Here is a 17,912-nt window from a genome sequence, read left to right as displayed (position 1 = left end):
AACTCCTTGAGCCACAGCAGGGGTCCTGGCCCTTTGGGGGAAGCTGCCTTTTTTGCATTTTCTTTGGGAGAGGGAGAGGAGCAGCAGGCCTGAGCCCCTGCAAACCCAGCTCCGGGCTTCGGAGCTTTTGTCACGGACTCTGAGAGGCTGCTTGGCCCTTTCCAGAGGCCCCAGTGCCCTGTCACCAGACACCTCGGCATTCAAGGGGGACACAGGCAAGACTGCAAACGGAGGACAGACAGGAGCGTCTCCCACGGAGAGATTTCCCATCGCGAACAGGCTCACGGGGAAAGGTTGCTTTTTTGATTTGTTTTGTTCAGTGCTGAAAACCTTTATGATAAGACATCTAGGAGGGGAAAATTCTAACGCAACGCTCGACCCCACAATGTTAACCAAGAAGAAATCATTTGTGTCTCCGATATCATCAGAAGAAACTAAAATGCCACGTTAGAGAGCCCAGGAGCCGGCGAGGCAGGGTCAGTGGATGCAGAGTCATAAAAGCACACCCCTTTAGGAAATGGGATGGGCAGTCCTGGGCACCCGCCTCCCTCAGCCTCCTCAACCCACGCCCCCCACAGCCCTGTACCACCAGGCCGGCAGTCTGGAGCCCCAAATCCAGTGTGTTGACAAACAGGCTCAGAAAAAAATACGAAGCTCGTTAGGAAGGAGCTCATTAGGACTTGTTGACATGAAACCCATTAGACCAATTAACATTCCATTAACGGCCTGGGGCACCAAGGGGTTAATGCTGCTGGGCAGTAATTGGGCCAGGGTGCCGGGGTTGGGGGCTTAGGGCCTTAAGGATGAGACACAAAGTCTAATTGGGAACTCTCTGGCCAGCTGGCCTGACAGCATTTGTTCCTGGCCCCTGACCCTAGCTGAGACAAATTGATGGGGGAGAGGGGAAGTAGGGCCAGCTCGCTTGGCCCCTCACTGTCCCGCCCACCTGCCCCAAACTGGAGACTGGGCCCATGGTTGGCATAAAGACAAGGGGGAAGGGACACTCCCACCCTCCTGGAATCTGACAGTCCTGTTTTCTTCCTTCACGCCCTTCCCCCACTCCCTCTGGTCAAGTTTCTCTCTCAGCCCTGGGAAAGTGAGTCCCTTCTCTCCAGGAACTGCTTTTCAGTGATGTTACCCTCTTAGAAGAACTCTTTAAACATGCTGGAATCTTTCAGGCCCAGAGCCTTGTTCATCTGAAGAGTGCTCCAGCACTCTTCAGAGAGAGGGATGGAGGGGATGGTGGCCCTGGGTTCACCTGCCTTCTGGCCCCTGACTTCCTCCCCTCTTTCCTCCCTTCCTCCCTTCCTGTCCCTTCTTCCCTCCTTCCCTCCCTCCCTCCTTTCCTTCCTTCCTTCCTTCCTTCCTTCCTTCCTTCCTTCTTTCCTTCTTCCCTTCTTCCCTTCCTTCCTTCCATAGCAGCTAAGAGGCACTCCTGAGGCCCCCTAGGAATGCTTCTGGTCTGTCCTCTGACACACACAAGCAGCGTGTTCATGATTTTCCTTCCCTTGAGACAAGTAGGGGCTGTGGAAGTCCCATCCCCTGTCTGGGTCTCAATTTCCCCATCTGTAAACTTTGGGATTGGATGAGGGAATTCACAGGGCCACCCCTCAGCTCTCAGTTTCCATGATCTAAGCCTGGGCTTGGGGTAAAAAAGTCTGGATTCCACATCCAGTGGAATCTACCACTTATTCTGTAGCCAGTACAAGTCACTTTCCCTCTCAGACTGCAAAATGAAGGGATTTCCCCAGAATATTCGGGAAGCCTTTGCCCAGGATTTGCACTGCACACATTCTTGTTGAATGAAACGGAAAGGGTTGGATTGTAGCTTCTTTCTAAAGGCCAGCTAGTGCCTGACTTCTCTTCCTCCCATCTAGTTGAAGAGTGGAAAGGAGGCCCCTGAGACCAGCGAGCCAGGAGCCGTCAATCCCTTCAGTCCAGACGCCCCCAGGTTACCCCTCCACCCCCACCCCCAGGCAACTGAGCAACTGCCCAGGCCTGGGTTCTGACGTCTAGACAGATTTGCAGGAGGCTGAAATAACACAGTGAACTCAGCAGGAGGGACCGAAAAGCTGCATTAGTAACCTGGCTGGCTTCAACATCTCCCTCTGGGGCAGCCTCCTCAACCCCGGAGCAATCCATCTCTTTTTCCCTCAGCCCCAGCACAGCGTCCAAAATGATCTTCTCTGGCCCAGCTCCCTTCCCAGAAGTGGCCTGTAGGTGGCGTCGCAGGGCCCCACTTTAATTGCATTATGTAATATAACCTGTTTACTAAATCATGTAATCAGTCGCCTTAGGATTTGCAGCTTGGGATATGTATGGAGAATTGGACTTTGAGTCAAATTTAAAAACAAATAAAAATGAGAGGCAGCTGTTGCTGATAGTGTGATATTCATCTTTTGGAAACAAATTCACCCCAGTGCTATAAATTATGCCTGGAGAAAAAAAAGTGTTGCTGGTGGAATGGAGTTGGCTAGGACTCCTCTGCTGGCAACTCATAGCGACGAATCTTGAAATAACGGTGTCAACCTGTCACTGATTTCATGTGACTCTGTGGATTTATCTAAAGAAGCGAAGGCGTGTGGGTGCACGCGAGCACACACACAGAGGAACACACACACACCCCAGGTCTCTCTGCAAAAACCAGTAAGGGCTAGAAGTGACAAGCAGGAGGCAGGGTGTCTGCCGGAGCTCGGTGGTCCCTGAGGCCTGGTGGATGGATTTGGCACCGAGAACGGAGCAGTGACGAGGGTGAGGTCGATTTGTGGTGGCAGAGGAGGACAGAAGGGAGAGAGGACACGCCATGGGCTGGGAAGCTTGACCATGTGAGCAGGGGTTTGTCACCTCCAAATCAGTTGTCGTGTTGAAATGTTTCTAAAGAGGGAGAAGTGGAGGCTCCTGGAGGGGAGGATTAAGGAATCTGGAAAGAGGGCAAGCTCCCCAGTGCCTGCCCCACCTCACAGCACAGCAAACACCCTCGCCTGCCTCTTCACCCCGGGGGCAGTGGGCGCTGAGAGGAAGCTGGGGACCCTGAGGATTCAGACAGCAGGAATGTGGGGCTGAGTGGGTGCTGCTTTCTGCCTGGCTTTCTGATCTTGGGCTGATGGGGCGAAATGGAGATCCTCCAGTCTGATGAGGTCAGTCTCGGAGTGGGGTCTGGGAACCAGGGAGAGAGGTTGTGCATATCTGTTACTGAAGGAGGGACAGGTGCAGAGGAACTGAGTGGGATTTGCACTCAGGTCTGACATTCTTGTTCACTCTGTGTCCTGAAGGCCAGCTAAGAGGTCAAAAATAAGCTGCGACTCCACAATGACCCAGGTCCCAGGGCACACTGCACCTGGCACAGAGCCCAAGTCCTTGCAGAATGTCACAGCCAGAACACCTGCTTCCCTGCTGCCCCTCCAGGTCCTCCTTGGAATACTCAGTGGGGAGGCAGAGACGACAACCCAGACAAGCAGACGCTCTGGCCACCCATAGCTCTCTGCACTAATTGTCATTTGCCACCCTTCTGGGAAGCCAACTTGGGAGGTGGTGCCAGGTCATGCCCTAATATCACAATGCTGGTGTCCGCGGAACAGAGTGGGGACAGAGCGGAAGCCAGCATGAGCTTTGGCTAGGACTGCCTGCTTCTGACTCCCTGAGAGATGTGCAAATCTCTCTCTCTCTCAGTCCTCCTTCAGCCCTTAAATGCCACATGGAGTGAATGCGCTTTGGAAAAGGTAAGAGCCTTCTGTGAGACCAGAGAACCCAGAGACCCTTCCCCCAACCCCCAGTTTCCATCCGAAGGAGCGTGGCCTCCCCAAAAATGGCCTGTGGCCCTATTTCCAAGGGCCTCAACCTCCTCTCCCTTCTCCACTCCCAAGACCACTTTACTGTTTGTTCTTTATTTGGAGTAACAGTATGTCCCCAATGTGGTCGGGCCAACAGATCACTTATGCACTCACTGACCCCAGCCTAGAGATGAGCAGAAGCTTACATGAGAGACCCACCCTGGAGGAGAGGACACCGAGTCCCTCTGTGTCCACGGTTCACTATGGGGAGGATTAGTGGGCACACAAGCAGCATCAGCATGACAAAGCAGTGTTTGGGGACAGGCCCCAGCACTGGGTCCATCACCCTCCTCAGCCGCTCCCTCCTCCATGGACAGGACTTGCCTTCCTTGAACTCCAGCCGGACCAGGTTTCCCAGAGAGGAGCCCCACCGTCCTGCCCTTTGCTGATGGCCATGCCGCTCTGACTCACACAGAAGCCAGAGTTCCAGGCCTGCAGCCTCTCCTCCTTGAGTCCCCAGTTCACCTATTTTTTTAACTGGGCTTCACAACACAGAGCAGGGGAGTCAGAGGAGCAACACCCGCCCTGCTCGGGCGCCCTCTTCCTGGTCTTGCTCCTGCCTCTCCACACCAGGAATGAGAGTGCTGGAGCCCCACCGCCCTCCCTGCCTCGCTGTCACACCTTTTCTGGCTTCAAAAAGCCGCTGATATATTTTACAAACTGAAACAGCAATTTAATTCCCCCTGATAGCGGCAATTGTCCATTAGATCTTCCTACCAAGGAGCTTAACAATAATTCCTTTCATCCAACTGCTTGCTTCTTCTTGATCTGAGAATCAATCCCATAAATAGCAGGCAAGAGTTCTCACATTACTCTCCCCTCCAGCTTTTAGCATTTTGATGAAGATTCTCATCTCCTCTTTAAGCACTTTACAACTTGGCAATTTTTCCCCCTTTGGTTCCTTTAAACAAAATAAAACAAAAAACAGAAAAGAAAAAAAAAAAGCATGCCGGCTGGAAGGAGAGCACAGCCCTTCCATTCTGCTCACGGAAGTGGCGTGCACCTTTTCCTACCTGGAGGCAGCGGAATGGCAGCAGTGACCTCCAGTGGGTCCTGTCTGCTGAAAAGTGGGTGCTGCTCTGCCCCAGAGGGCCATCTAGTGTGTCCCCAAACTTCACACTCACCACACCTGGGTCCTGCTTTTGCCAGTGGTGCTCAACTTAGTCTCCCATTCCAGGAGCCCCTCCCCCTATTGTTCACCCCCAGGAATCGAGGCGGGAGGGAGGCCACAGCTGCTGCCCTGGGGTGGTCTGAGCCAACTCCCGCCCCCAGCCTGCGGCCCCCTTGGAACCTTCTAACCTAGAGAGGGGATTCTGCCCTTTTTTTTTTCTCTCCAGCCCTCTTCATCTCTAGCCAAACAACAAGAGTGGGAGAGGTGGGGAGGCCCAGGGAAAGGAGAGAGCTTGAGGCCTTTTATTCAATTATTTCCTTTTTTTTCAACATGCAAGCACCTCCAGGGATCGGGACAGTGGAGAGCCCTCCAGCTCCTCCACGGTGGTGGCTGGGGTGGAGTGTCGGGGCACCTGGGAGCCCTGGCCCGCCCCTCCCCCAGAGACACTCTCGTGTACTCTCTGGTCTGCACACACACACAGAGAAACATCTAAAAATGAACCTGGGGACTGAAGTCCCCCTTGACAAACCTGATTCCCAGGTTTATTATTATTTGTCAAGAGCTGACAGCAGCCGCTGCTCAGGAACTGAGCTGAGAAAACAACACAGGCCGGGCCCCTGAGGCCCACAACTCAACAGAGACAAACAGCTCCAGCGCTGGGATCCCAGGTGGAAGAGTGCAGAGCCAGCTCCGGCGGCCCTCCTGGGCTCCCACCCTTTCATAAGCCTCTCCTCTCTGAGGCAGTCAGGAGGGCCCTGACACTCCCTGGGAATGGCGAGGGAGGAGGAAAGCAGGCGTGGGGACCATGTAAGGTGTGGGCAGGGTGGCCGGAGTGGGGGGCTGCTGGGGGAAGGAGGGCATGGAGGTGAGGGATGCTGAAGCCTGTGCATTCCACCCCTGGTGCAACCTCCGATTCTCCTGGAGCCAGAGGAGCTAAGAGGGTCAGCCAGGCCGCTTTTCTCTCTGAGGACTGTACCGTATCCTCTGGCTAGATGACACCTTGTTCCAATTTGTAAAACTTGCCTTTAGGGAAAAAAAAAAGTCAAGAGTCAGGGTTGTGGAAGTAAGTGGCTCTGTGCCTTCAATTGATCATTGAAAATCCACTCATTCCTGAGACTCCCACACCCAGCCAACGTGTGTCCTTCCTGTGCCTTCGATTGATCATTGAAAATCCACTCATTCCTGAGACGCCCACACCCAGCCAATGTGTGTCCTTCCTGTGCCTTCGATTGATCATTGAAAATCCACTCATTCCTGAGACGCCCACACCCAGCCAACGTGTGTCCTTCCTGTGCCTTCGATTGATCATTGAAAATCCACTCATTCCTGAGACGCCCACACCCAGCCAACGTGTGTCCTTCCTGTGCCTTCGATTGATCATTGAAAATCCACTCATTCCTGAGACGCCCACACCCAGCCAACGTGTGTCCTTCCTGTGCCTTCGATTGATCATTGAAAATCCACTCATTCCTGAGACGCCCACACCCAGCCAACGTGTGTCCTTCCTGTGCCTTCGATTGATCATTGAAAATCCACTCATTCCTGAGACGCCCACACCCAGCCAACGTGTGTCCTTCCTGTGCCTTCGATTGATCATTGAAAATCCACTCATTCCTGAGACGCCCACACCCAGCCAACGTGTGTCCTTCCTGTGCCTTCGTGGTGGCCCAGGCAGAGCTCACAAGAAACAAGAGCTCTAAATAGAGCCCACGGCAACGGGATCGGCTAGAGGAGGAAAGGCTGCCCAGCCAGGCTGCCCCACCCTTGGTCCTCGCCACCCCCTTGGAAGGAGGGTGGGTACACTAGCTCTGTGTTCCTGAGCTGCAGGAAAGCCAGCCCTGGGGAAGAGAAGATGACAGCCATGATGCCAGAGAAAGTGGCACGGCCACCCAGACTCACATCCCAGCAGACACTCCCTCCATTGCCCAACCTAAGACGTTCTCGTGCCTTTTGCTATGTTTCTCGTCCACCAGCAAGGTGTTCTGTATTTCACAGCCATGCCTTCCCTTCATCGACACTTGGCTCCAAAGCCTACTGTTCCATGAAGACTTCCTTTCCTTTCCACTTCAGGACTACACGTGGGAAATCATGGCGGGAATGATCATCATGCGTGTTTCTGTGTTACGGAAAATCTGCTCCTCACCCACATGTCCCATCTTGCCCACTGGCCCCTGTTCCCCCAGCAGACAAGATCATGGCTCTGCCTTGCATGTTCACTGGGGGAAAAGGGGCAGCCTATGCAATATGACTCCACGAAGTCTACCTCCTTATGGAACTTCAATATATATACATGGTTATAGTTTAATTTCTTTGGCTTAACTCTTTTCTTTTTCTTTCCTTTTTTTTGAGACGGAATCTTGCTCTGTTGCCAAGCTGGGGTGCAGTGGCGCGATCTCGGCTCACTGCAACCTCTGCCTCCCGGGTTCAAACGATTCTCTTGCCCCAGCCTCCCGAGTAGCTGGGACTACAGGCGTGTACTACCACACCCAGCTAATTTTTGTATTTTTAGTAGAGACGGGGTTTCACCATGTTGGCCAGGATGGTCTCAGTCTCTTGATGTGATCCACCTGCCTCGGCCTCCCCAAGTGTTGGGATTACAGACATTAGTCACTGTGCCTGGCAGGCTTACTTTTTTTTTTTTTTTTCTGAGATGGAGTCTTGCTCTGTTGCCCAGGCTGGAGTACAGTGGCATGATCTTGGCTCACTGCAACCTCTGCCTCCTGGGTTCAAGTGATTCTCCTGCCTCAGCCTCCCGAGTAGCTGGGACTACAGGCACCCACCACCACGACTGGCTAATTTTTGTATTTTTAGTAGAGATGGGGTTTCACCATCTTGGCCAGGCTGGTCTCGAACTCCTGACCTTGTCATCCGCCCACCTCGGCCTCCCAAAGTGCTGGTATTACAGGCATGAGCCACCGGGCCTGACCTGGCTTGCTCTTAAAATGTAAAACAAGCCAATCCAAGAAGCATAACCCTTTAAGTCCCAGCAGCCATTTACACAGCAGTGAGAATAAGTTTGTTAGTTCCTGGAGCCAATTTGGATATGAGTGAGATGATAATATAGAATTAATAACAACTGCCACTTATTGAGCCCTCCCTGTGCCCCAGGTATGACACTAACAGCAGATACGGATCACCTGGTCTCTTTTTCTTAACAACCAGATGGTGTCGGCATTACGGTTGTTCCCATTCATGGGTGAGCAAACTGGGGCTCTGAGAAAGTTTCCAGATGTTACACACAGTCTGATCCCAGAGTCTGCTGGGTTAACTGGAAGTCTCAGAGTGAGGGCAGGAAATAGCAGGGAAGGACTGAGACTCCTAGAAACTGGAGAAGTCAGAAAAGGTGAGGCTGATTGTAAAACCAAGCTGCTGGTTTAGAGTTGGGCCGCCGAATACTGGCTGTCCTTTGACTTTCCTAGGCCCTGACTTTCCAAGCATCATGCTGTACTAACACCACTAAACGTCTTCCGTGTTGCCCAGCCTGGGCTTTTGTACATCAGTTAATGGACACACACTCTGTGCCTTCCCACGGTGGGGAAGTTCCTCCCGTCAGCCCTGCCATCCTGCTCCAGCAGTATGTGTACACATTTTGTTAAATATTTCATTGCGTTTTGCTCTTATTATTTTATAAAAATGAGCGGGAGATGGGAAAATGGAAGTGCTGATCCCAGCAATAAGAAGTAGGGGGTCTCGTAAACATGATATGACTGAGACAGAGATGGAAAACGTTAAGCGAGCTGAAAGCGGCAAATCTTGAGTCTTCATCGTGGACTCATTGGACTGTGTGTTCAATTAGGAGGAGAAGGAACAAAATTAAAGAACACGAAATGATGGAAATATATGGCTGAAGACTGCATCTCAAAGGCGAGGTATAATTGGAATCTGATCATGTGTCGTGACTGTCTGGGAGCAGAGCTCCGGGAACGCACGGGGTATGTTCGAAAGCCAGGCTGCCTGTGCCTCACCCTGCTCTTGGCGGCTCCGGGGCCAGGGCTCTGAATCACATTGACTGGGATTCCGTCAGTGTCTCTGTCTTGTCATACTGGACTGAGGGGCCCTGCTGGGGCCCAGGAGGAGTGAAGTGGAGTAGAAGGGGGCATGCAGTCAGCCTACTCTCTGTGACGGTCTCCACTTGGCCTTTCCCCACACACCCTTGGTTTTCCAGGGACCACCTGCAGCTGTAAAGAAGTCCCTGTTCTGGAATGAAATCTGTCCATGACGCACAGGCTAAGAGGCAGCTGGCTGTATCTTGGGAAAGCGCGTCCAGTGGAGCAGTATTAGTTTTTTCAAGTCAGGGCACCCCAGCATGAGGGGGCATCCCCTCTCTTGTCATATCTTCCTGAGTCCAAGATTTATCATTGTGCCAAAGAAGTCCCCCTTCCTGTTCACTTCAGAGTCTTCTGCTCTCAGCCCAGAGAGATTCCAGGCAGCAGTCTGAATGGGCAGCCGGTGAGCCAGCAGCAGGGTTATTACCCACATCCTCTGAGACAGGCAGCTATTAAACAGAAGTGCAAGGATGGAGCTGTGTTCTACCTCCCACTGGCTCGGGCTGTTCTCTGCCAGGGCCCCGTCCCCTTCAACCTCCAGCCTTGGAAAGGGGCTGTGGTTCTCTGGCTCCTAACAGGGAAAACTTTAGTCATGTGCTGGCCCTTTCAGCTGCTCTCAGACACAGAGGAGGAGTGTTTCATATTAGCATCAGAGTCTTTGAATACTAGAAATGGGTCTGAAAACTATAACTCGCAGTGAAGCTGAATTCCGACTTTTGCAATGCAACCCATTTCCTATCATTATGGTCTGGGTGGAAAGGAAGAGTCCGGCCTTTGGCACAGAATCTTCGTAGTCTCGATGTTCAAGATCATGCCTTCGCTTGTCCTCACCTTTCTCCAGTGAGATGGACACCATCTCTCATGCTAGAGCAAGGACCAGGGGGTGGAAGAAGAGGAGGAGAAGAAGGCAATTTTGCACAGTGGACTCCAGCCCTCAGGGACCAATTAGGATGCTTAGAACAGTTAGTAATCCTCTGGGATCTGAGCATTTGTTAGTCTGGCTCTTCCAGGGTCAAGCCTGTCCAGGGAAAAGGAAGAAAGTGTCTCTACTTCCAGATCAGGAGTTCTGTCCAGAGCAGGTTGATCTGAGCAGGCAGGATGCTGCATGTGAGATGTCTGCTGCCAGAGCCAGGCTCTGGGATGGGAAGGAGACGTAAACGGGGCTACTCCTCTAAGATGACTCCCCGAGGCCACAAGTTTGCCTGGGGCTGGGGATGATCCCTGCTGTCTGCAGCCCCCTCGGAGCTTTCTTCTCTGTTTAGGGCCTGGCTGTCTCAGGTGAGAGCCTTTGCTTTGTGGCACTGGGAAGAGCAGTCTGCTGTCTCTTTGTCCTGCAGTTCATAAACGTAAGAAAAAGAGCTCACTTAATGAGGCACTTGCCACGGTCAGGGATGATTTCACTGGCAGAAGCTGTGTGCGCGTGAGCTGGAGAAGGGTGGGGAGTAGGGGAGATGGGCAGAGGGAGACAGGGAGGTGAAGAAGCCCATTTCAGAATGATGGGGAAGGTCAGGCAGAGAGCTCCCCAAGGGGGACAGAGAGCAGAAGCTGGGGAGATGGAGGGTCCAAAGGAGCTAACCACAGTGAGAAGCTGGCTGCTGCGGCTGCCCTGAAACCCAGCCTCAGCCTTTTCTTCACTCCTCAGGAAATGAACACTTCTTCTCCAATTCCAGAAGCAGTGGGAACTCTAGGCATTAGAGCAGATTGTCAGATGACCAACAGAGGTGGAAGGGTCCTGAGTCATCATGAGGTCTGACTTCTTCCCCGGACAAATAAGGAAAATTGCCCAAGTCCATACAGCAAGTTGGAGATAGGGCCCTAATTAGAACCCAGGTCCCAAGTAGCAAATCCAGGCCTCATTTATTGAGCACCTATTCTGTGTCGGGCACTGTGCAGGGCAATGGACGTCCCAGAAGGAGAAAATAGAGACGCAAAGGAAAAGACATGAAAATGTAGCAAAATGGAGATTTCCCTGTGCTGAAGCAGACAGGTGACTTCAGACTTAAAAGATTCCAGCTCTAAGAAAGGAGAACACAAAGCAAACCTCAAGCCCCAACACATGGTGGTGAAATAGGAACTTTAATGGGAAAAGAAGAGAGAACTACACATTCCCATGGATCCTCATTGCAAGATCGGAAACAAGGAGACAGTGCAGCCATGTCAGCAAGTTCTAGGAGAAAAAGGTTTTGAACCTGGGATTCTGAGCGCAGTCCAATTATCAATCAAGTGTGAAGACAAATGCCAGTGTTGGACATGTGAGAACTCAGAGTTTATTTCCCACTCACTGATATAAAAAATAACTAGAGGTTGTAGTCCAGCAAACGAAGAAATCTGAAGAGGTGGAGAACACTGAACAAGAAAGAGCAGCTGCTCAGGGCACCAGTCATGGCACCACAGGGCTCAGAAGGTTCTTCCACAGCAGCCACGGGCCACTCACACTGCTTAGTTCTGCAGTTGAATAACACTGCCATGCCCACAGTGGTTTTAATGCTTTCAAACAGATTTCCATCTTATAATCACCTATAGAATACAGAGGTAAACTATAGCAATGTAACAGAGTATAAATCTTCTAAATCTTACCAAGGTAAAAATCATAGATAATTTATTATTATGCAAAATATAATACATAGTACTATATATAGTATATTATATACAGTATGAAAGTATATGGCATACTGTAGATTGTATATATTATATAATATATAATTATATATTATAGTACATAGCATACATATGTATTATAGTACATAGCACATAATATACTACATATGATTATATATGCTAATATATAATATTCCATATTATATAATATATATTATAATACACTATATGTGATTTTAAAATACTGCATATATTATATAGTATACCATATAATACAGTGTATAGTATATATATATATCATGTAGTATACTGTATTATATATGATATATAATGCTATATACTATATTAGAGAATATACTACAGAGTATTGTATATTATTTAGTATTATATATAATATGTAGTGCTACACAATATAATACATAATCTCTATAGTATATATAATGCTATATGGTATGTGTTCTTTAGTATATTACTATTATTTTACATTAAGATTTAGAAGATTTGTACTTAATATATAGTATATGTTATATATGGTGTATATATGATATATAGTATATACAATGCTATGAACTAAAAATAGATAATATCAAATGTAATTTGATAAAAACTTATCAAACTAATACAAATCGGAGGGGGAGGATGTGTGCTAATTTCCTCAACTTTCATAGCAGACAGTTAATGGATAAATAGATAAACAGAGAACAAAAAGACTTAAGCATAGTATCTCATATAATAAGTGTTCAGCCATCAAATAACTAAAGCCAGAAGCTGCTGTGGTTGACTTTGGATCATGAGCCTTGTGGGGAGAGGTGAGGGTAGGAAGGGAGAGTTTTTATTTTGTATCTTTTACGCTGTTTGCTTTTTCCTCACATATACTTCTAATTTAAAAAATAACTACAATAAATAAATAATTATACATCTATATAACAGAAAACTATGCAGCAGTTAAAAGTAATGGAGTATATCTATTTGTTTTGACCCAGAAAGCTATCAATCATATAACCTATGTTAAAAAAGCAAGTTTTTAGAACAATATTTAAAACATAACATTTAACCGTGTTATAATAAGCAGCAAAACTGATAAGATGTTGTCCCTACCTTCAAGGAGATTTCTGACCATGCACCCACTTCTGTGTCCTCTGCCCTGGGCCATCTGGCCTGCTTGGGACCTCTTCCCTTTGCAAGATGCATGCCTCTTATTTGCTTGCTTGTTTGATTTTTAGGGACAGGGGTCTCCCTCTGTCACCCAGGCTGGAGTACAATGGAACAATCATAGCTCACTGCAGCCTCAACCTACTGGCCTCCAGCAATCCTCTCTCCTCAGCCTCCTGAGTAGCTGGGACTACAGGTGTGCATCACCATGCCTGGCTAATTTTTTAAAAATTAATACCTCTTTTTGCAGTAGATAAAAACTGTTGTGTACATATTTCAAGTAATAACTCTAAGTTCTTGACTATAAGTGCTCAGTCCAAAGTCTGGCCTGAATGAAGCTGCATAAGAGACGCACAGCTTTCTACACAAATATCTGGTGGAGGGAAGCAGAGAGGGGAGTGAGAATCCAAGGACTGCAGGATGTCAGGCCTGAAAGACTCCTCAGACAGCCTGCAGTCCTCCTCCCTCGTTCACAGAGAAGGAACACTTGTGGGGCCCAGAGAGGGGGCAGTGGCCAATAAAAGGTCATGCGGTTGAATTATGATGTCCAGAAAAGACAGAACTGGGCTTTGTGAGCAGCCAGCGTCAGGAAACAGTAGACAAGTTGAAGGCTGACCTGGGAGCCTGAAACCATGGCCTGCAGAGAATCCTACAGGAGGTTCAGAGGGAGGCCCATTCAGGAGCTGCTCAGAATGCAGATGGCTTGACTTTGAGGGGAGGCCTGGACAAATCAGACCACATCGCCCTTCCCTAGTGTCCATGGTAATGTGAAAGAAGAAGTTTTAATATAAGTAGAAGGGGGCGCTTTGGGGCTGATGAGGAAGGGCTTGCACAGGAACTGGCATTTTCTGAGCAGTTCTGATGCACCCGACATTGTGTGAGGTGCCTTCTTGTGCATTCTCTCATTTAATCTGCACAGAAGCCCCATGAGGTAAATATGATGACCACAATTACAGAAAGACAATGATAGTAAGAAAACTTAAGTGCCTGGGCGCAGTGGCTCATACCTGTAATCACAGCACTTTGGGAGGCCAAGGCAGGCAGATTACTTGGACTCAGGAGTTACAGACCAGGCTGGAGAACATGGCAAAACACCATCTCTATAAAAAAAAAAAAAAAATCAGTCCAGTGTGGAGGTGCGCACCTGTTGCCCCAGCTACTCAGGAGGCTGAGGCAGGAGGATCACTTGAGCCTGGAAGCAGAGGTTGCAGTGAGCCGAGACTGTGCCACGGCACTCCAGCCTGGGTGACAGAGTGAGACCCTGTCTCAAAAAAAAAAAAGAAAAGAAAAGAAAACTGAAGTTACATAACTTGTCCCAAATCTCACAGCCAGCAAATGGCAGAGCTAGAATTGGAGTCTAGGTTGGTCTGGTTCCAAAGCTTAAGTTTCCTCAAGGAACCAGAGGGCTCCAATAACTATGTGTTCACCAACTGAGCAAAGGAGAAATGTCTCTTCTAAACGGGGATACAACATAGTGCTGTTCCCTTCCTGAAGCCTGAGGATGGAGTCGGCTCCTTCACCCAGTCCATGACTATCCAGGTACACCGGCTGGCTCTTGAGAACTAGGGTTTATGTTTGCCCAACAGGACTTTGAAAATCCCCACCTCAGAGGATATCAGCATTTGGGACTCCCTTTCTCCCCAGCAGAGTTCCCACAGTGCCAGGCTCACAAGAAGATGGGCTAGGACCTAGCGTGAGTGCAGGGAGGAGAAGGAGCTGGAGTCCAGGACTCTTGATTTCCAAGTTTTCAGTCCCGAATCTGTCCTGTACCAACCTCAAAGGCATATGATCTGCTCTTGCCACCCCTCAGACACCTGCCCCCAGCCTCCTCCTATGTCTCCCGAGGCACCTCTGCCGCCACTGAGCCCTGACTCTGGGAGAGGCAGGCAGGCTCAGGAGAGTATATATGTCAGTTAGGGTTTGTCGTTTACACGTGGAGATCATTAACGAGACTTATTTTTAAATTGTAATTGCAAAATGTAAATGCTCCCCAAACCGATGTGTAATTGCTACCCCCTCCACCCCAGCCCTTCCCCTCTGGTGCCAGCTTTGCAAGGAGAGAATTAGAAAATAAAAAGGGGGTGGATTATGTAAGCAAAACGATTTTAAAAAAAGAGAGCGAGAGAGCTAAGAATTTAAGTGAGACAGCTGGCAGCTTCTCTGATTGCCACACTTCCAGCATTAGCTGCAAAAATTGTCCTTGCCAGTTGCACCCATCCAAGCAATAGTGTCAACTGTATTTAGTCCCTAGAACAGACCATACTGTCACTCACTTGGCAAGACAGTTCAGTGGTTAGTGTGTGTGTGTGTGTGTGTGTGTGTGTGTGTGTGTGTCGGGAGTGAGAGGGCGAAGGTCAGGGGTGATATTTGAGATTGCCTCTACCCCATCTGTGGAAGCCTTCCATTCCACAGGAAGACATAATTCACAGCAGGATTAGCAGTCCATCAACCCTGTTAGCCATATGCTACCCTGCAGGTGATGGCAGGAACACCTCCATTCTCCTTTCTCCCAGGCTCAGACTGTCTTCTTTGGACTCCAGCATCCACAGCCTCAGCCTGCAGAGAAATAGGACTCTACAGGAGAGTTCAGCAGGAAGAACCTCAGTTCTAGTCTCAGTCCCAGAGAAAGCCACTGAACTTGGGCATCAACACACTTCACACAGATTCACCAGGTATAGAACCCTTGTCCCTTTTTGTACCTTCTTCCCATCTTCTTCAAGCCCTGTCCACAGCTGCCGTCTACAGTGAACTCCTTGTGACTTCACTCTGCACATAGACTCCAAATGTTGTTGAAAAGCCTCAACTTGCCCCCGAAACGGGCGTCGCTCAACCCACACTCAGCAAAGTCTTGACCCGCATAGATACCCTCCCCTCGGCTTCCACCACGAGGAGCCACAGCTCTCCCATGCCGCTCACCCCTCGTTGACCTAGAACACAGAGCTCCCCAGACAGGAAGAAGGACAAGCATTGCTGCCAGTCTGTCCTCTGAATAGACTAGCTGCTTGGGGAGCTGGGCAAAGGGACATTCATCTTTGTGGTTAACTCTCCCTTGTTCCCTCTCTCCAGGGAAACTAGCTTTGTGAGGAATTTAGCAATGATTTCTGCCACGGAAATGGAGACTGATGTAAGGTCACGGTGGCCCGAAGACATCAGGGAAATTTACAAAATCCTGGGCAAGGTCCTTTGGAGTTGGGGCCCAATCTCACCATAGCACATCTAGCCCTTATCATGGCATACTGGAAAGAGGAAAGGGTTGTTTTGGATAACTGCATTTCTAAATCCTTGCCTATATTGATACTTACGTCTGTGAGATCATGAAGTTACTTAAGGGGATTAAAAAAAACCCTATCTGGCCGGGCGCGGTGGCTCACACCTGTAATCCCAGCACTTTGGGAGGCCAAGGTGGGCAGATCACGAGGTCAGGAGATGGAGACCATCCTGGCTAATACGGTGAAACCCCGTCTCTACTAAAAGTACAAAAAATTAGCTGGTGTGGTGGCGGGTGCCTGTAATCCCAGCTACTCGGGAGGCTGAGGCAGGAGAATGGCGTGAACCCAGGAGGCGGAGCTTGCAGTGAGCTGAGATCAAAAAACAAAAAACAAAAAACCCTATCTGATAAGAGGATTAAATGAGATTCTCTATTCAAAATGCTTTACACATTCAAAAGAACTGTTTCTCTGAGTTCATCAGAAACACCTGGAATGCAGTTTCCATTCAAAAACACTTGGGGTACAGGTTCCTGAGTCCTAATCCTGACTCAAAGCATCAGAAGCTCTGGCTTTAGGGTCCTGGAACTGCATTTTTAAAGATCGCCTCCTCCCTGCCACCAGGTCATTCATGGGTGATAATGTTTGCTTCGGAGGATGGTACAAATGTGATCATCATCATGATACTAAGCAAGGCCCCACCCATCGGTATCAACAGCCATTTATTGTTCACAGAATACGTAGATGAAAAGAGACAGGAATAAGACCCAGCCCTCCTCCTCAAGGAGCTAAGGAGGTGACGTAAAGACCTGAGAATAATCATACAATGATTGGCTTTCAAGGTTGTTCATGTTAAGTGTCAGCTCATATTCTGAGCTGGTTCTAGAGGCCTTCAGAAGGAAAGATAACCTTTCCTTGTTACATAAAGATAACATGTAACTATATGTTAAAGGACAGAAGAGCATTTCTTACTGTTCAGGTGATCCCAGGGGCCTCTGAGATGGTCCTCAGGAGAGTCACTCCCCTCTTTCTACTTCCAGCTGGGCCAGAATTTCTTCCTCTCTGCTAGAGCCAAAGCACCTGCAAAAAAGTGTAGAGCAGCTCTCAGCAGGGAAGGCAAGAATTGCAGGGGTGGTCAGAGAAGAGGGGCTCCCGGGCTCTGTTCTCCCCTTTCCAGGCCTCTCCAGGATGTCCTCTATTCTGTAACTTCCCTTGCAGCCATTTGTCCTGTATTTGCCATTCAATTCTCTCTCAATGTGGTCACTGAGGCCCACGGAGTCACTGTAGCCAAGCCCTGGTCACTGTTGAACACGCCCTGTTGTTGCCCGTCTGGCTTCCTGACACCAGGAGTGCCTGCGGCCCTCTCCCCCGAGTGCGGGCAGGTACCTGTGAGTGATTTCTGTGGTGCTGGGAAGACCACAGCTGACATCTTGTATTAAGGCTGTGGTGAAACTCAGAGGAAGGGGGGACAGTGGTACATTTGTCAGGCGTGCGGATCCAAATGATAGCAGGCTTGGGCTGGGATCTGGAGAGACACTGAGGGGTAAGGGTGGGTGGGGAGGTGTCCAGGACAGCAGGGAGGAAGAGTCGGAGGGGAATGGACCCAAAGCAGCACTTAGCAGTAAAGGACAACCTGTGACCTCAAGGTGGTTTTGGCTGCACAACTTATTTTTATTTTTCGATTAAAGTGAATTCATTTTGTTTGTCAATATTTGAAATGGACCATGGTGTTGGTGAATGGAGGCTGGCTGGTCAGCACTTTCATAAGGTCTGACTGGACACTTCTCAAACAGTCCCATCAATTTCTCCTTGTGGATGAGTTGCTAATTGGACTTCAGTGAGGCTATGCTTGGAGTCAGGATGGCAGGGTCGGGGGAGGGGGCTGCTCTGAGGCCTGGCTGCACTTTCAGAGCAGCATCGGGAGAACCGCTGGCCAGGAGGGTCAGCCCTATACCAGAGGTAAATGCAT

The 17,912-nt window shown here is 49.5% G+C and overlaps 1 protein-coding gene across 4 annotated transcripts in view; it reads right to left on the bottom strand.

Annotated features, from left to right (window-relative positions):
* The window catches only part of PKNOX2 (PBX/knotted 1 homeobox 2), a 272,502-nt gene that overhangs the window by 86,789 nt on the left and 167,801 nt on the right, over window positions 1–17,912 (bottom strand). For all 4 annotated transcript variants that reach the window (XM_033204400.1, XM_033204404.1, XM_033204403.1 and 1 more), the window contains one exon: window positions 16,916–17,023. The gene's annotated coding sequence lies outside the window, so the exon portion shown is untranslated. The remainder of the gene's footprint in view (window positions 1–16,915; window positions 17,024–17,912) is intronic.

The sequence above is a fragment of the Trachypithecus francoisi genome, unplaced genomic scaffold, assembly GCF_009764315.1.
Source record: "Trachypithecus francoisi isolate TF-2019V2 unplaced genomic scaffold, Tfra_2.0 Lachesis_group8, whole genome shotgun sequence".
Lineage (NCBI taxonomy): Eukaryota > Metazoa > Chordata > Mammalia > Primates > Cercopithecidae > Trachypithecus > Trachypithecus francoisi.
This window is presented reverse-complemented; position numbering and strand designations above follow the sequence as displayed.